Source organism: Artemia sp. Qi Xiang Cuo, chromosome 18 (assembly GCF_049724085.1).
Source record: "Artemia sp. Qi Xiang Cuo chromosome 18, ASM4972408v1, whole genome shotgun sequence".
In the NCBI taxonomy this organism is placed as follows: Eukaryota; Metazoa; Arthropoda; class Branchiopoda; order Anostraca; family Artemiidae; genus Artemia; species Artemia sp. Qi Xiang Cuo.
In genome coordinates, this window is record NC_142811.1 from 58,426,336 (window position 1) to 58,446,916 (window position 20,581).

Below are 20,581 nucleotides of genomic sequence, written 5' to 3' on the forward strand. Positions count from 1 at the left end.
CATTCCTTTAACTGCTTTTAAAACAGAAAAGAAGAAAAGAGAAGTCTAATATTTTCTTTCTTGAATTGACCGCATATTTTAGTCTATGGCTAAGTATATTGGCTTATAAAGTTTATTATAGCTTTGATCCAAGTATAAACCCTAAGAAGTGAATTTCTAAGTGGGAAAAAGTGGGAATTTATGTCAAACCTGATTCCAATGATACTACCCCCCGAGAAGGGAGATAGTGATAACCAAATGTCAGGCCCTAGCTCTCCCTTACCAAGTGACCTTTCTGAGGACTCAGACTCCAATGAAACTATGATCACTGTCCACCCTGAGGACTCAAATCACAGTGATGATGGCTTCAATACTGTCACTCCCAGAAGATCCAAGAACAGACGGTACATCCGTTTCTTCCCATTAAAAACAGTTTTTACTCCACCCCCTTCTTTTTTAGAAGAGGAGTACTTCATCGACATTTTGCCTATTTCTTCTGAAATCACTTTTCAAACAAAAAACATCCAAAAAACTCGACTCAAGCTCTTAAAAATTCCGAAAATTAATTTCAACTTCAAAACCATTAGAGATGGTTCAATTTTAATATAATATATTAAAATTATATATATATTAAAATATAAAAATTAAAATATATTTAAAAATTAAAAAATTTTAAAAATTAAAATATATTTATATATAATATATAAAAACAACTCTGTTATCACTCAACTTCCTTGGAGGCATTAAAGTCTATTCATAGAAATGGGTTCGCCCTCCCCCTCCCCCCCCCCCCAAATAAAAAATTGGCATATACAATATCCCTAAAGATATTCCCGAAACCGATCTAAAGGGTGGCCTTATGAACTCCAAAGGCCAAAATATATCTGTATCAAAAATCACTAGACCTGGAACCCAAACAATGGTATATACATATCTAAATCTTACCTGTTCATCCTAGACTCCAAACTGGAGAATTTCATCAAAACTATATTCCTATTTGGCCAGATCAAGCCTTACAAAGAGTATAAAGCTAAACCAATACAGTGTGAAACATGTCTGAAAATGGGTCAGACAAAACAACACTGTAAAACAAACCTGAAAAGGTGTAATCTGTGCCAAAATAGCCGTACTTCAAATACAACAAACAGTGCAAATATGGAATTAACAGTGCATGAAAATAACAAAAATGAAACGCATTAAATGCAAAGGTCCTCCTTTTCTGACAACAGGTCTGTATGTCCAAAATACAAGTCAAGATCAATGGCTCTAAGGTTGTCTGAAAAAAGAAACATCCCTTTTCAGTTTGCAAAAATGAAACTCATGTTACAAACTGGAAATACACCTGCATTTTCTGAAACAAACATACAATATAATAAAAAAACCATAGAGCTTAAAACTACAAGGACTCAGCCACAAAAAACACTCCCTAGAATCAAGATCTTAGACTTTTCTCCTCTCCCAACAAGAGACAAAGATCAAGATTCTTCTCAAAGAAAACCTGAGAAACTGATCCCATCAAAACTAAGAAAGGAAACACCGAAAGAAAATCCAAATTTACTTACAAACTCATGTCTCTACATATTCAACTTAAGAAATGGCTGAATATCAAAATCTAAATATCTAAATCTAAATCCACAAAATCTCAAAGACACAGCCAACACAAAAATCAGCAATATACTTAAAAAACTACATCTATCAATGGCTAACCCTCTGTTATCTCTCCACCACAATTTTGCAATGGTATGTGAGATCCTTCAATTATTCTAAACTTACAGACCCTCTTAAGTATACTTCTTGTCACAAAATTGACCTAAAAATTGACTCCAAAAAAACTAATTAAACTCATCATTTAAACTCAAAGTTCCTGGTTATGATGTGCTAAGAAAAGATAGATCTTCCAAAAGAATTGGTGGTGGAGTTGCCATTCTTGTAAGATCACACCTCAAATTCTGTGGTATAGGCCTAACGTGTATATTTTTAAAGTTTCTTAAATTTTTACTGCGGATATTAAAAATATAAATACACTGATTAATTTTCTAACTGTTACTTCCTTTTTTCTACTTCTTTTAGAACATTAATTTTATCAGCGCAGCAAATGAGTTGGAAAAAAATATGCTATTCATTTCAATATTGAAAGTTCTTTACAATCATTTTTCTTATTATATTCAAATGTCTTATATTCACAGGGCTCATGGTGCGCTGCCAATTGAAGTAATTTGTCCCTGCTGTCAGACCCCCTGATCGCACTTTACTTCCTTGCCAAATAATGTTTGAATGTGTAACAACTCATTTGCACCCCCACAAAAAAATGGAAACGATGCAACTTCTCTGTAAACGATGGGAAGGTAAGTTTCCTACATGGCACCAGAATTCCACCGAATAAAGCCATCATGTTAATTATATTCTATTTGACTGACATGTGAGAGGATCGTTCAATAATACTAAAACTGGGGATTAGCTCAAGAACAAAAGTGGACTGGAGATCAATGTGCAGTGAGGTGCATGGGCATTGGGTAGCTACACCAGGAGCTAATAGGAGGTGAGGGTGTTGTGGTCGAAATAGACGAAAGTGTTTTGGTCCGCGGAAATATAATAGGGGGAGGCCTCTCGGCCAGGTTTGGGTGTTTAGACGAATCGAGAGGGTAAGCAAGAGAAAGTTTATTAGTCCTCTCTTAGACGGCCGTGAGACTCTGAGAAGGAATAAAGAAACTCTAATCCCTCTCATTCAAAGATACATAAGGGCGGGTTCAATGATTATGAGCGACTGCTGGGCAGCATACTCCAGTCTGTCAGAACTCGGCTTTACTCACCACCAGATAAATCACTCTAACAATTTTATTAACCCTGAGGATGTGAGCATTCACACCCAATGTATTGAGATGCTATGACGCTCTCTGAAGAAAAATTGCAAAAGTTTAGATAAGAGAAGTCTGCATCTGATGTAGTACTTTGCTAGATTTCTCTTCCTCGAAACCAATGAGCCAGAAGAGCGCCTGTATCATTTTTTAATAGAAGCTAAAAAGCTTTACCCCCTGGGTCAAAGCCGTCACCTTCTAGAGTGATTGAGGCTGAAGCCAACCAAGGAGCATATTCAGATGAGGATTCAAATGAAGGGGATATCCGGCTGTTTTCAGTTTTCGATATTATTTAACTTGCAATAGTGAAGGTATTTATCTTTATTTCAATTTAAAAATTATTGTTTATTTATTTTTCTTGCAGGTTTTTCTGTTTTCATTAAAAACATTCAAAGTTTTTCATGTTTTCATGTTTTTCTGCCTTAACTATCGTAATTTTGAAAAAATTTTGGCGCTGAAAAAATGTAGCATACTATTTTATCGAAAACGATTACTTTAATTAAACGTTCATCGTCAAGGAACAAGAAAACGGCATAATATTGCAAAATTTATTTACCCAACTTAATCGTGGAAAATCAGTGCTTGTGGATTATTTAAAATTTTAAAAATGGATTTATAATGAAACAGGTTTGAAACCAATGTTTTAAGCCTTTTTTATACCCAAAAACTAGAAATATTTTGGTCATTTTCAAGAGCTCAAAAAGGGCTTAAATTTGAATTTGCGGTAGAAGCAATTATTATATTCGTAGACGATAAAAAAGGCATCGTGGTATGTTCATTTTATTCTTAAGCCAATAATATGAACAACGAAAAATTTACCAACGAACATACCCTGGACTTGTTTAGCTTCGTTTCCTGATTTAGTTGAATATATTATGTCCAGTAAGGCTAAACAAAAACACATAAGCCCAGTTAAAGGCCATGATAGGTGTGCTGTCTGTTCTACAGAATTGGATGAGGGGTTCTCTGCCATAATGTGACATTTGTGAGAAGTGGATTTAAAGTGTTTGTCTGGACCTGTCCCTGGAGAATATAAATTGTTAAGAAAGATTATATAATCACTTACTTGTGTCTGGTAATGTCCAGCCTGCAAAGTTTACCCTCCCTATCTCCACCTTTAGTGAGCAGGCTATAATAGCAAAGCTGGCTTCTGTTATGGAGATCTCAAGATGGAGTTTAACACCACTAGTCAGTTGACCCAAACACATTCCCAACTGAAAACTGACATTAAATGTGATATTTCTGCTCAGGTTAATTATGTTGCCAAAAGCGTATCACACATTGAAAATTCACTACAATCAGTGTGCTGTTTCAGCTGTTAAGGACCTAGTGGCTTCTACAGTGTCGTCTCAATTGTCTTAACTTCCTGTAGCCCAATTAACTGAAACTGATGTTCGTCAGCGGAGAGAGGCAACTATAGGTGTTCCAGGACAAAAGGATTAATAATATTGAGGAGAATGGAAAATGATAATGAGTATAATCCTCCTGCACGAAGGCATTGTGTCACTGAGCAAGCAACTGAAGCCGACAATATACAGCCCCAGGAAGAAGTTATCAAATATCTTGACATTGAAGCATTGATGGAAGGCGTGGGCAACCCAGGCGAAACCTTTAGTCGGCCGGACGTGAAATCCGAGCTATACAGAAAATTCAAGAAATTTTTCGGAGATTCAATCTATGACTTGTAGAATCGTCAGATTCGTCACATTGGTCAAGAAATTCGTATCTTAGAAATTTCCTTGGAAATTAGCTACGCTGATTTGGCCTCATATCAACAATATCTTGCATATTTTTCGGGAAAAATGACTAGCATGGTATAAACAATTATAAAAGCACATTAACAGCCTAAAGGGTCTAAGTTGAAATTGAATTTAAGGCAAGACCACTAAAAGTTGGGAAGTTAAAGTAAAAATAGTCACGTTGGCTTACATGTCTTAAAATAAATTACAGTATGCCATGAAGGCAAGGTATATTCCCTGCAGAAGGGCCACTATGTTTAATAAGAGAATAGCCAGAAAGAAAACTGTGGCCACAAATAAAAAGTGGCCAAAACTAATTAATTGCTGTGTGCAGGCTCATGACAGTCCTTTCAGCATTAGCAGTCAGACAAGAGAACCTGGAAATGTATATTGAGCAACCAGAAGGAACTTGTGGTATGCAAACCTTAGATGCAGGCACAAGTACGTTGATAATGTCATAACAGGTAAAAAGGTAAATAGCTAAATTTTGAGCTTATCAAATCTAAGCTATAAACCGAGCTTTGTCCCAAAAGGACATTAAAGCTGAAAAAAAAGAGATTACAGGCAAAGACGTTATCAAACTGTCTCAAGTACCTGAAATTCGAAAAGAATCAGGAAGCTTAAAAAATGTATAAACAAACCGACATAGAGTAAGCTAAAAAAAAGTTACTGACACAAGTTTCTTTGTTCGAAATAGAACGAAAGAAAAGTTTTAAACAAAGATCCAACAAAAAAAGAGCAAAAAATAAATGTATATAGTCGTATATGGAAAATGTATTTTGTAGTAACAAATGTCATTGAAAAATTATATAGTTGCAAGGGTATTTTGAAAACCGTTAATAAATATGGAATTGTTAGCGTATAAAATTGTAAATGTATAAATTTTAATAGCAAAATCGTGTTATATGAACTATTGCCAAGCCCTTATATAGAGGCTAACCATAGTTCTCTGTTATAGTGTATAAATCTATTTGTTAGAGTTGATTTTGTTCTAAATATTTAATTACAGTTTAAGACTTATCAGATAAAAGTCTTGATGGACTTATCTAAAAGTTGTACAAAAAATAAATATTGAAGTGACTAAATAAGTTGTAAGGGTATATAATTACTGTTTGTTTTTAACCAATTAATTTATGTATCAACATAACTTCTATTAATATATATATAACCCAAACTATCCATATAAATATAGTGAATTGGTATTTTGAGTGTTCTGCTTTTGGGAAAAAGAATTATACCAAATTTTAGTTTTGCTTTGTCACAAATCTACTGAAAAAAAATTCCTTCGTGAATTATTATATAACTATATAGTGTCTTAAAGTAATTTTTAAAATTTTAACCAAATGTATTTTTTAATAATTGTTGTGTAGAAATGTATGAAAATTGTTGTGTCATGTATGAAAGACCTAAAGGCACTATCTGTAAAATATGAAATTTCTCTTTTTCTTATAAAGTGTACATATATATGAGTACGGGTATCATAACAACCTAAACAATCGTGGTTATCATTGGCAGTGTAATAGAGGTGCCTGAGTAAACAGCGAAGTGGGTTCTATGCATTATTATTTATTTATTAATTCACCAAGGCGCTTCGTTTCAAAGGAGTTGTCGTGGAGACTTTGGAAGGAGCCCCTTCTATTGGCAATAGATAAATCCTTAAATTATAATAAAGAACAGAAATTATTAATTCAAGAGTCGTGGAATTTCTCTTTGATCTTTCGCACCGTAATATAATGTTTGACGAAACAAAAATAATTGGATACTGGTGAATTATACGGAAACTTCTATGTTTGATAAGAGAATAGCCGAAAAGAAAACTGTGGCCACAAATAAAAAGTGTGGCTATAACTATTAATTGCTGTGGAAAGGATCATAACAGGCCTTTCAGCATTAGAAGTCAGACAAGAGAACCTGGAAATGTATATTGAGCAACCAGAAGAAACTTGTGGTAAGCAAACCTTAGATGCAGGCACAAGTACGTTGATATTGTCATAACAGGTAAAAAGGTGAATAGTTAAATTTTGAGCTTATCAAATATAAGCTGTAAGCGGAGCCTTGATCAAAAGGACATTAAAGCTGAAAAAAGAGATGACAGGCGAAGACGTTATTAAACTGTCTCAAGTACCTGAAATTAGAGAAGAATTAGAAAGCCGAAAAGTTTGTATAAACAAACCGACATAGAGTAAGCTAAAAACAGTTACTGATACAAGTTTGTTTTTAGAAATAGAACCAAAGAAAAGTTGTAAACAAACATTCAAAAAAAAAGAAAAGCGAAAAATAAATGTATAATCGTATATGGAAATAGTGGTAGTAATACAGTGGTAGTAACAAATGTTATAAAGAAAATATATAGTTATAAAGGTATTTTGAAAACCTTTAATAAATATGGAATTGTTATTGCATAAAATTATAAATGTATAAATTTTAATAGCAAAATCGTGTTATATGAACTATTGCCAAGCCCTTGTATAGCAGCTAATCACAGTTTTCTGTTATAGTATATATATCTATTTGTTAGAGTTGAATTTTTTTGTAAATATATAATTTAAGACTTATCAGATAAAAGTTTTGGTGTACTTATTTAGAAGTTGTACAAAGAACAAACATTGCAGTGATTAAATAAATTGTTAGGGTAAATAATTATTGTTTATTTTTAAACATAAAAAAACATAACTTATGTTAATATATATATAACCTAAACTATTCATATAAAAATATTAAATTGGTATTTTGAGTGTTCTGCTTTTGGGAAAAAGAGTTATGCCAAATTTTAGTTTTGCTTTGTCACAAATCTACTGAAAAAAAAATTCCTTCGTGAATTATTATATAACTATATGGTGTCTTAAAGTAATTTTTAAAATTTTAACCAAATGTTATTTTTTTATAATTGTTGTGTAGAAAAGTATGAAAATTGTTGTGTCATGTATGAAAGACCTAAAGGCACTATCTTTAAAATATGAAATTTCTCTTTTTCATATAAAGTAAGTGTACATATATATGAGTACGGGTATCATAACAACCTAAACAATCGTGGTTATCATTGGCAGTGTAATAGAGGTGCCTGAGTAAACAGCGAAGTGGGTTCTATGCATTATTATTTATTTATTAATTCACCAAGGCGCTTCGTTTCAAAGGAGTTGTCGTGGAGACTTTGGAAGGAGCCCCTTTTATTAGCAATAGATAAATCCTTAAATTATAATAAAGAACAGAAATTATTAATTCAGGAGTCGTGGAATTTCTCTTTGATCTTTCGTACCGTAATATAATGTTATGACTGATACAATGACTGAACTATATAATGACTGAACTCTATCTATGATAATTTAATAAAATCTGACAGAGTAAAGTTCAATTTACCCAATGTAGTTGACCTTTGTCCAAATGTTATATCATTGAACGCTAATGAACCGAATACAAGAAGGTCAAAGAGAATAGCTTCCGCCTTTGCTTTAAAAAGAATTAGAGATTTAAACAATATGTAGTGTTATTTGATTTAGTATATAAACTTTTGTTTTAAATTGTTTTAGTTTAGTTTTACTACTGATGACGGTCACTGTAAATTTGACCAAAATATCTGATATTTTTGTGAAGTTCCGTCACTGGTATCGTCATCACTGTCTATAAAAAAGATTTTACCCCTAATTGAAATTTTATTTATCGTCACGGAAACGCAGTTGGGTCTCCAAACTTATTTACGTCATATTTATGGGGATGATTTGATCAAAATTGTGTATAAATATATAAACACTCAGAAAAAACATGCAAATGTTATCAACCAACAGGATTTTCTTCTACGATGTATGAAGATGAGAATTGTACCATCTTCACTAAAATTCAATTTACATTTGGACACTTTGAAGGAAGAAAAGTTTGAACGAAGCTTACATTTCAAGACTTTAAATCACATTATTAAGGATAAAAGTCAAAAAAGAGCTTTAATAGTGAGAGATAAACTTTCCCTGAAAAATCTTATATCAAAAAAGGTTAGTGTAAGTGACTTGTTTTATTCAACAAACAGGAAAAAATCACTTCAATCATGACTTACGCCTTTCCAGAGAAAGATTGCTAAAAAAGTTTTCGAAATTATCAACAAATAATGCGGTAATACCTTCGTCAATTCTTGGACCAGGTTTGGTTAATTTCTCATCAAGAACTTTAACGATACAAGAACAATCAGTGCTTGAAAAGGGTCCGAAATTTTGTTTTAAACCGGATAAAGTCCCCGTGGAAGAAATTATCTCTTCAATAGAAACATCTTTGCATAAAAATGAAAATCGAATAAAAGATGTTAGCTTAGTAAGAGCTTCTACCGTAAAAACACTGTCTAATTTTGTATTGAAACCGGAATTTCCTAGTACAACCATCAAAGACATAAGAATTCTTAAAAACTTAAAAAAAGATGGTTCAATTACCCTTACTAAAGCCGATAAGAGTAACACTTTAGTTGTCATCAATACTGAGGACTACGAATCAAAATTAAGAAGTTTACTAAATTATAAAAAAACATAAAAGAAGCTATCGTATAATCCAACAGGCTCTTTTACAAATAAGTTTAAGAACGAATTGGTGCTTAAAGGATGAAGGAAAAATTACACCTCAACTCTATTACAAATGCCTGCCACGCAGTTCCTTTTGCCCTAAATTATATGGACTTCACAAAATTCATAAGCCTAACCTACCATTACAACCAATTGTGTCAAGTACAAGGTCACCAATAAGTGTTTTGAGCAAATGGTTAGTGTCAATCTGTAAACCACTTTTGTCTACACAAATTTCGTATATTAAGAATTCTTCGAATTTGGTTGAAAAACTGAAAAAAGCAGAAATTTCTTCGAATTCTTCGACATTGTATCAATGTACACAAATATTGATGTAGAAGCAGCCGAAACTCTCCTAGAAGGAAAGCTGTTAAGAAATTTGGATTTGATTAGTGGCAAAACAGATTTGGAAGTTTCTGTAATTATGTATTTAGTAAGGTTGTGCAATAAGTTCTCTTATTTATTTCAATTTAGAGGGGAGTATTTCGAACAAATAAATGGCTTACCTATGGGGGCCCCTTTATCCCCTATATTAGCTAATATATTTGTGGAGAATATTGAAACAATTGCGTTATATTAATATTTTTTAAAACATATTTTCTTGGGCCGGTATATGGATGACAATATTTCAGCATGTGATTAGGAAGAGGAGGAATTAAAAGGATTTTTGGAATATCTTAATTGTTGGGGAGGGGATTTAAAGTTTACTGTTGAATTGGAAGAGAATGGGAAACTTCCTTTCCTTGATGTTCTTCTTTTGAAAAATCAAAATAGTCTAGATTTTAAAATTTACAGAAAACCAACAAATAACAATAGATTTTTGTCTTATAGTTCCAGTCACGCTCGCCAAGTAAAAAAATGGTTTGATCATTTCTTTAGCTGATCGGATCTTTAGTATTTGCTCTCCGAAATTTGTTGGAGAGGAGTTGTCTTTTTTAAGGAAAATACTAATAAGCAACATGTATCCAGAATGGTTAATTAACCAAACTTTTTCAAAAAGAAGAAAAAGGTTTCTAGAGATTTCTAAAGAAGTCTTGGAGACAACTCGGGAGAAGGATGTTTTTTGTTCCTTACCATATGTAGTTTGGGTAGCTTTAAAGAGTAATAATACTTTGGGTAGTTTTCTAAATTCTGGGATAGATCTAACTTCATTGGGGCAACAAAGTGGGGTTTATCAGAACTCTGCCGCACATGGAACTTTGATTTAGGCTTTGAAGCGAAGATCATGATGAATGATATATCAGAATTTGATAATTATTCTATATTAATATAATATATTGTTACTGTTGCTTCCGATTATATAGTTGCTTCAGTAATTACAGTATTCTGATTATATATATACATGCCCGTATATGAAAGAGCAAATGCAGGGCATTCTTGAAATCAGCAAAGCAATATTTGAAGAGGGCAAAAACGAAACGATAGAAAGAAAAGAGGATTTAAAGAGGCAAGAAGATTTTGGAAGTAAGGCCTTCTAAGTAATTAGTATTCCTTCTAATTTTTGTAATCTATGCCTTTCTTCATTGTATAGTTTTGTACTACCTGTATAGTTTTGTACTGTTGCCATATGTACCCGGGCTAAGTGAAAAACTTAAAAGAATTTTACAAAGCAATGGTCTAAGGGTAGCTTTAAAGAGTAATAATACTTTGGGTAGTTTTATAAATTCTGGGAAAGATCTTACTTCATTGGGGCAACAAAGTGGGGTTTATCATAACTCTGCCGCACATGGAACTTTGATTTAGGCTTTGAAGCGAAGATCATGATGAATGATATCTCATAATTTGATAATTATTCTATATTAATATAGTATATTGTTACTGTTGCTTCTGATTATATATTTGCTTCAGTAATTAAAGCACTCTGATTATATAGATGCACGGCCGCATATGAAAGGGCGAATGGAGGGCCTTCTTGAAATCAGCAAAGCAATATTTGAAACGGGCAAAAAGGAAACAATAGAAAGAAAAGAGGATTTAAAGAGGCAAGAAGATTTTGGAAGTAAGGCCTTCTAATTAAATAGTATTCCTTCTATTTTTTGTAATCTAAACCTTTCTTCATTGTATAGTTTTGTACTACTTGTATAGTTTTGTACTGCTGCCATATGTACCCGGGCTAAGTGATAAACTTAAAAGAATTTTACAAAGCAATGGTCTAAGGGTAGCTTTAAAGAGTAATAATACTTTGGGTAGTTTTCTAAATATTGGGAAAGATCTAACTTCATTGGGGCAACAAAGTGGGGTTTATCAGATCCCATGTACTTGCAGAAGCTCATATGTGGGACGTACTAACCAGAGTTTGGAAATAAGATTATTACAACACAAAGATTCTATTTCTTCGGCTTTAAAGCAAGATTCTGAGTCTGAAGATTTTACTTCAGCTCTTTCAGAACATATTTTTAATTTTTCAGACCATTTTATTTTGTTCGAGAATGTCTCTTTGATTTCTAGGGATCGGGGTTTAAAGCAAAATTTTCGTGAAATTCTTGAAATAAAGAAAATATTATTCAAGAATGTTGCTTTGAATCGGGATGCAGGTGAATATGGGCTGAACTCTATCTATGATAATTTATTAAATTCTGACAGAGTAAAGTTCAATTCACCCAATGTAGTTAACCTTTGTCCAAATGTTATATCATTGAACGCTAATGAACCGAATACAAGAAGGTCAAAGAGAATAGCTTCCGCCTTTGCTTTAAAAAGAATTAGAGATTTAAACAATATGGAGTGTTATTTGATTTAGTATGTAAACTTTTGTTTTAAATTGTTTTATTTTAGTTTTACTACTGATGACGGTCACTGTATATGTGACCGAAATATCTGGTATTTTTGTGAATTTCTATCACTGTTATCATCATCACTATCTATTAAAAGGATTTTATCCCTATTTGAACTTTTATTTATCGTTACGAAAAATTATTATGCATAATGTAGCCAAGGCATTTCTAACCCCGGAAGATAAATAGTAAATCAACCACACCACCCTAATAAATTAAATTATTAATGTGAAATAAAATTAAACTCAAATAATTTATAATATAACTTTAAATCTAATTTAATCAAAAACACTAATTAAAGGCTCAAGCCACATTGGGTCAATCTAAAACAGATGATGCATATTAGAATGAGGGTGAAAAGTGAATTTTATAGGCTTACAAGACAAAAAAAAAGAGAAAAGAGAATAACAAGGACAAATTCCAAAAATTTATATCCTTGAAAGAAAGGGCATGGCATATATTTGGCCATAAACATGACCTTAAAGAAACCCATTGAGAGTATATGCTCAAAATGACCCAAAGATGGCAGTAAACAATGTACAAAATAAAAAAAAATGGTTGTTTTAAAAGTAAAATATTTAGAGTTGGGGCAACTCTTCTCAAAGTAGGAAATATTGAGGTGACACTTTCTAATTAAGTCAACCTTGGGATTTTTATAAAAACATTAAGACGCAAATACAAGTTTGGATGGAATCCCCACCCAGATTGATGTTTTAGTTTCCAGTGTAATTATGTGTTAGACACTTATGGAGTTGAAATAGGTGCCCCCTCCCCCAGCCAAAGTAAAGACTTTGAAATACCCATCAATACTCTAGTGGCCGCTCCTTCTCTTCTTTCCTCTGTGCCATTAACTGAAGCTAGAAATCAAGAAATACAGAAATCCTTTTGAAACAAAAGGATCAATCAGTTTCTCTGGTGATAGTCTAAATGAAGATTGAATTAAGCATACAGCTCTAGTTGAGGAGTTGAAACGCAGAAAAGCTAATTGAGAGGGGGATTTTATCATTCGTAAGGTGCCATCATTCAAAAAAACTTGCCAGTTGGAGCGATATCCCCAACCACTGCAATGTCTCACTAATGTCTGTGGTTCCTTCTACCTCTGTTAATGGTTTAAATGTTTAAGGACTCGCATCATCAAATTTTGTCTCAACTGTCTAGTAGTGATCATCATAATGTGTCCCTGTCTGATGCTGACACTACTCTTGTTTCTTCTGCAACAACTTTCTCACCTGCTGTTTCTTCTTTGTCGTTTTATAGTGCGCTCTCCTACAAATTTACGAGTCCTTTGGTTCCTGCTTACTCTAATTCTGCATCCTCTCAGATTCCTACCTCACAAGGAATTGATGTTCCTTAGCTCTAATGTTGATAGCCTCACTAATAAGCTTTCTTACCTTTCCTTTCGTATGATATCAGGTGAAGTAGATGTTGCAGCAATTACAGATGTTTCACAAATAACACCTTGCAAGTCTTATCTCCTGGTGAAATCAAAACCAATGGCTACAAACTTTTTTCTAATTATAATTATAATTCCCCACATTGCCACAGAGGAGTTTGCTTACATATAAGAGATGGACTAAAGGTTAGTCTCATTCAATTTAATTCTCTGACTACTGATGGAATTGAGTCTGTTTGGATAAAAATACACAATCAAACAATTTCAATTGTATTGGGTGTTGTTTGTAGAAACCCCAGTGCTCCCTGTGTTTTGGACTCTGAATCTAATTTTGCTGACATGTTATTTCATGTGATGTTCAATTTTTCCAGCTATGATCTTCTCCTTTTGGGGGACTTTAACCTTCTTGTGATGGATCTTGATTTTGTAATAGAGATTCTCCTTTTTTGTCTGCCCTCTCTGATAATTCCCTCTGTCAAACAATCTCACAACCAACTCGTTTCAGGGAAGGTCAAGTCTCCAAAATTCTTGATCTGGTTCATCCCAGTAACCCTGACCTTTTTATTAAGAATGTATTAAACACACCTGTTGGTAATAGCAACCATGTAGTAATTATTTCGGAGTTATTTGCCAGCTCTGTCGCAGAAACTTCAAAAAGGGCTCATTCAATTAGGAATTGAGTGGGCTAGTGTCCTTATTACTAGTCAAAAGTGATTGGAGGGCGAATGTCCCCCCCCCCACGACCATGATTTCCCCAAACACTTCCGATCACAATTATAACATAGTCATTTTGTTTAACGTAGTCGAAGGGTCCAGAAATTTTGGTTTTGAGTATGACAACCCCCTCACAGCCCTCATAGCTAAGGTTGTAAGTTATGCCCTGGGGACATACAATATTTTTCCAATCAACACATTTCCAATCAACACATTTCCAATCAACATTTTGATAAGGTCATTTTGTTCAACGTAGTTGAAACTTCTGGAAATTATGTCTTTGAGGGTGACAACCCTTCGCCCATAGCCTTCAGGACAAGGGTCGTAATTTATGCCCTTGGGACATATAAGGTTTTTATAGATAGTTTTGTTAAAGAAGCTTCAAAAAGGGCTCATTTGATTTGAAATTGAGAGGACTAGTGGCTTTTTTATTAGTCAAAAGCGATCAGAGGGCAAATAACGCCTCATGCCTATCCCTTCCCCAAACACTTCCAATCAAAATTTTGATATAACCATTTCGTTCAGCCTATCAGAAGGGTCTGGACATTATGTCTTTATAATTTCTGAGACCAAAGTGGCTAATCATGATAAAACATAAAATCGCGAAGAAATGAAGAAAAAGAGGACAAATAACAGCCAGTGAAAAAATTGAAAAATTATGCAAATATTTCTGTCAAGACCTCCGCTTGACCGTCCTCAGTGCAGAATAAAACTGATAAAAATATAAAATCCAAACCTTAAAATAAAAACACCAAACTAAAAAATTAAATTTTTTATTCAGTTACCATTTCACCGTTACTAGGAAAGGGTCGTCCAATTTTAGTTTGGTGTTTTTATTTTAAGGTTTGGTTTTTATATTTTTATCAGTTTTATTCTGCACTGAGGACGGTCAAGCGGAGGTCTTGACCGAAATATTTGCATTGGCTGTTAATTGTCCTAGTTTTCTTCCTTTCTTCGCGATTTTTTGTTTTATTATGTCTTTAAGGAAAATAGATAACCCTCGCTGTCAGGGCAAGGGTTCTAAGTTATGCCCTGGGGACATATAGGGCTCTTATAGAAAGTTTGGTCATATAAACTTCGGAGGGGCTCATTGGGTTTGTAATCAGACACTCTAGTGCTCTTTTTAAGAGTCAAAATGATCAGAGCACAGCTATACCCTCCCCCTACACACACGTCCTATTGTCCCAAAATGCGTCTAATAGAAATTTTGATAGCCATTCTATTCAAAAGTATGGGCATCATATAACAAGGCTTTTGGGGTTGAACGGAATCCCAGAGATTAGGGACAAAGGTTGTGAGTTATGCCCAGGGGGTATTTAAGGTTTTTATGGAAGGGATGGTTGTTTAACTTTAGAAGAGATTCAGTCTTCCTCATTGCAAAAGACTATTTCAATATAAAACGAACAAAAATTAATAAAAGACTTTTTGCACAAAATAAGATTTTCAAAAAAGTAAAGAACTCCATTAAACCAAAAATGAACAAGAATAGAATCAAATAATCCGACAAGTATATTACTAGCACAAATCAGTATAAAGAAATAAATGAAATCCAAAATAAAAAGAAGTTAAAATAAGTCAAACTCAAAACGAGCAGAAATTAATCTGAGTAGGGTCCTTAGGAGGCCTTTTCCTCCAATAAGTGGTGCTGCACCATTTCCGCACCAATATCTGGTGGCAAATGTGGTCACCAATACAATACTGCTGGCAGCAATTAAAGGACCTATCAGTAACACTGATAGTAAAAGAATCCGCGTTTTCCGAAATTAATTTAGCCAACACAGTAGCCTATTGTCAGTACATATAATACATTCCGGGGAAAACTCAGATAATTAGAAAATCGGAGATAACTCAGCTTGTTAAATGGAATCAAAATGGAACTTGATCATATTTCCGAATGTTACAAACCCATTATTGGTTTCACAGAGAAAATTAAAAAAAAACTTAAACAAAAAAGAAACATTATGGTTACAAGAACCAAATAGAAGGTGGGGATAATAACCTGTTACAAGCACAAAAAACAGTAGTGGGGGAACTGCCTGAAGTCTATGCACAGCTGAAAATGGCACAAGTCTTTAAAGAAGTTTACCGACCTTTTGATCCAGTATGAAAAAGAAAGAAAACAAAAAAGCGGAAAGGAAGCCATGCAGCAGCACCAACAGACTATGGGGAAAATCGCGGAAGAGTTAGCGAAATATGTTTCACGTCAAGGAATCCCAAAGGAAATTTAAACAGAAAATAGAACCAATTTTATATCGACATACATTGGAAACCGATACGAAATTCTTGGCATTAAGCAAGTATTAACTACTCCATTCCATCCTCAGGGAAATGAAGTGACAGAAAGATTTAAAAGAACCCTAATTAGTATGTTGAGACGCATTGTAGGAGATGATGTAAATTAATGGGACCAATTAATGGGACAAAATGCTTCCTCATGTCCTTTTTTTATATAGAAAAACTCCGTTCCATTCCATTCAATGGAGTAGTATTAACTACTCCATTCCATCTTCAGGGAAATGAAGTGACAGAAAGATTTAACGGAACCATAATTAGCATGTTGAGACGTATTGTAAGAGATGATGTAAATCAATGGGACAAAATGTTTCCTTATGCCCTTTTTGTAGACAGAGAAACTCCACACCCCGCTCTAGGTTTCCTACCATTTGAGTAAAAATATGGGAAAACCCCTAGGGAGGTATTTGATATTTTAAAGGAATCATGGAAAAAAGATGAGAAAATTAAAAAAACAGTGGTAACACATTATTACCGATACGGGAAAAATTAAACAAACATCATGAGCTTGCCAAGCAGGCCCAAGGAGAGTACGCCGAAAAAAATAAAGGTTGGTATGATAAGTCGGCTTCAAACGAGGGAATTCATAGAAATGTACAAAGTTATAATACTGTTACCAGAAGGCAATAATAAGCTTGAGATAAGATGGAAATGACCATATAAATAAAAATGAGAATTAATGATGTCAATTATATGATAAAATTGGACGGGGCGAGGAAAAAAGAGAAAGTTTACCACATGAGCTTATAGAGAAAATTTAATACAGAAAGCAACAAAAATACCAGAAAACGTTGCTTGATGATCAAGACCTCTGAAAAAGACGAAAAAATGCCCCTTTAGAAATCATAGACCCCATCGAAACGCACAAAGATGCAATGGATAGAATTTCAAAGGAAAAACACTTAAAGGATGAACAGATGAATAACTTAGCTAGATTGATTACAAAATTTTCAGGGGTATTAACTAATAAGATAGGAAAAACAAATGTAATACAACATGAAATCATATTTTTGAATTGGGAAAACAAGAAACAGAGGAACGATCAGATCATCAGAAAAGGTAGAGATATTTTTGAATCGGGAAAACAAGAAACATAGGAACAATCAGATCTTCTAAAAAGGCAGAGATACATTATATATGCTTAGCATAGCTGTTTTGACTAAATATTTTTCTTTTTAAGCCCAATTATCGAAGTTTTTCATTCGTCGGAAAGTATGACTGTGAAGGGAAATGAATGAGGCCCTTCTTGCAAAAAGCAACCATATTTTGAATCGGAAAAACAAGAAACATAGGAACAACCAGATCTTCTGAAAAGGCAGAGATTTTGAATTGGGAAAACATGAAACATAGGAACGATCAGATCTTCTGAAAAGGCAGAGATACATTATGTATGCTTAGCATAGCTGCTAATAACCCAGAGATTTTAGTAACCCAGAACTCAAGCCTTGACTAGCTATTCAAGTGTAACTCTTTTAAGTAGAAACATTCGGTAGCCTAGAATTAACTTAATCTTTTTCTTTTCGGTAAACATTGGTGGATTGAACAAGTAGACCATATACATTACACCTAGAAGAGGTTTAGAAATCCTCAACATAATCAGAATTAGAATATTTTTCTTTTTATCTTCTTTTGTAATAAAAATCAGTTGTCACTGAATTCTGAGCTAACGGTCTTATGTAAATTTTTGAATTCATGGTCAGCATACCCGAGACTCTGGGCAGACATGCCTTCTCAAAAACTAACAAACAAGTTCTTCTCCGATAAGAAAAACCATGCATAGTCTTGCCATTTACCTGTGTCCCAGCCATTTAAACATTTGCCTCTCAAATACTTGGTCTAACTGTCTTGGATTTTCTCTGTCTACAATTAGCCATGTCTTGATGTAACCTATGCAACCTACTGCAAGTTAAGTGGCTAAATGAACTAAATGGGAGAGACTCGACTAAATGGGCTCGGAGATTTAAAGACTCGCCAAAATATTTCCTGTGATGCAGAATAAGTGAAGGATATTTCACAGCCGTGTGCAACCAGAAGCACACGACTCAGGAGTACAGGGTACAGCCACAGCCAGCCCTATGGCTGGCTCAAAGCTAGTAGTTATGTTATTAGGAAATGTTCTTTTTTCTTGAACAAGTCAGTTTTTGATTGAGGAAAAACAACATGGATGATAGGATGAGATCTGACGGTTCAGCCTCAAGCAAGACTAAGTATAATGACCCTCCGTACTCGAGACTCTTTACAATTGGTAATAAAGGTGTCACAGAAGATGAGCTACAACCTGCCTTTGAAAAATTTGGGAATGTAGAAGAATTTTACTACAATAAGTAAACTGGAGAAGCTAAAGAGATAGCACTTTTGAAGTTCAGTAAAACATCTGAAGCAGCAGCTGCTATGGAAGCATTAGATGGAAAACCTGTTGGACAGGGGCCGATTAAAGTTCTTCTTGCGCACAGTTCAACAACAAACACTGCCCCGCTGAGTACCATTGGGCGAGACATGACTGGAATATCGCTGAAGATGATTTATTGCTGACCTATGATAGAAGCCTTCCACGAGTTTCCCGATGTATATATGGCGTCACTATGATCTCCTCCATTTTCACCTTCAATGGATTAATCGCTTGCGTATCAACAGAATGGCCAATAGCAATACCGTTATGTGCTGCTAGACGAGACTGCTACAAACAATTTAGCTTTTTTGCAGTTGAAAATTAGAGCTGAGAAGTAAAAAAAAAAAAAAAAAATAAATAAATAAATATAAAAAAAAAAGTATATTCAATGCTATTGTGTCTGAGTTTGCATCTTGGCTGGCAACTTGGAAAAAGTTTCTGAATTATTTTGAGGTCTTTTCCTGTTGTTGTTTACCCTCTAAAGATAGATTTTTTGTCAAGTAGTGTTTGTATGACCTTCTCCAATTGCTAGAATAAGCCCTTTTCACTGGGTATTTTCACCAGGGCCATCTTTTTTCTCGGGTAGATTGGCACGCCATCTATAGTTTCAATTTTCTATAGTGCCATTTTTGATTCCTTATCGTTAAGAAGCGTACTGGGAACGAGCAGAAGAGGGGAAGGAACCTCCCGCAAGCAACGTATTGTACCCGCTAGTATTAAGTTACCCGTAAATTGCAGGGGACAGTTGAGGGGGTCCTTACACTTCCCTAGTTCCTAGGTTCCTTCATTCTGTTTGTATTCATTCAGCGCTCGGCGCGTGCACTTGAAATATACATTCTTGGATAATTATTAATCTGCCCTACGGATAACGACTTTTGCTTGCTGAAGGACTAATTGTGCAATAGTTACGGCATATCAGCATGGCTGACTACAGTTATGTTTATGCGCCGGTATTGAACTTTATAGAAACGGCGTTGCGATATCAAGATAGCGTAACGAAAGATGCAGCCGTGATTACAGCTGTGAAATTTTTTACGAGGAGATTTTTCGAGAAAACCATGAAAAACTGAATGAGATAGCAGACAGTTTTGGTGAGCAGTATGTGAAAGAAAGGCATAGTCAAGCTTCGAGAGAAACGCTAGCCAGTGATATGTATGATACTGTGAAACTATTGAGCTCTGTAGCCGAGTTTAAGACATTGTCCACCATTTGGAAATTATCCAAAGCACTGATAATTCCACAAGACACTTTTACATCCTTGTGTGTGAAAGTTAATGAATGCACGGATAAGATTGACAGTGTTATTGAACAGTGCAAATCTGTGCTTCCATCTCAGGGTGTCTGGCCCCCCTCCCACAGCCTGCGAAAGCTTTACATCGGGTTTTCATCACTAATGTTCCCACCACAGAAATTGACTCCTGTTCCAAGCAGAAGCTGTTTATTGAAAGACATGATAGTGATGGAGGCATAGATCATATACAACAGACCAAGTCCGGTCTGGTTGCTTACATGAAAAGCCCCAAGTCGGCAGCTTCACTCGCCAACTCCCTGAAGTCCTTCCCTGACATAAGTGCTTCTTTTCGTGAGGAAAAGTTCTTTGCGATCGCTAAGTTCGTGCCTCTTGCCACAACAGAAGATGATGTTGTCTCTGTTAACCCCAAGCTAGTCAATGCTAAGCGGTTTGGACAATCTGAGACAGTCAAACTTACCTTCAGTGACGCCGACTCCCGAAATGCAGCATTCAAATGTGGGTTATTCATTGGTTATACTCACATCAAAGTCTTGCCATTCAGACAAATTCCCAAGCGGTGTTTCAAGTGTCAGTCATTTGATCATCTTGCTAAAGACTGCACCAGTACCATGCGTTGTTCCAGATGTGCTGGCTCCCATGAGAACAGTAGAGAGAAC

General features: G+C 34.6%; 1 long non-coding RNA gene across 3 annotated transcripts in view; it reads right to left on the reverse strand.

The window, feature by feature from the left end:
- Nucleotides 1–9,084: 9,084 nt before the first annotated feature.
- The window catches only part of LOC148941704 (uncharacterized), a 127,315-nt gene continuing 115,818 nt past the window's right edge, over nucleotides 9,085–20,581 (reverse strand). For all 3 annotated transcript variants that reach the window (XR_016143269.1, XR_016143267.1, XR_016143268.1), the window contains one exon: nucleotides 9,085–9,466. This is a non-coding gene — a long non-coding RNA (uncharacterized LOC148941704). The remainder of the gene's footprint in view (nucleotides 9,467–20,581) is intronic.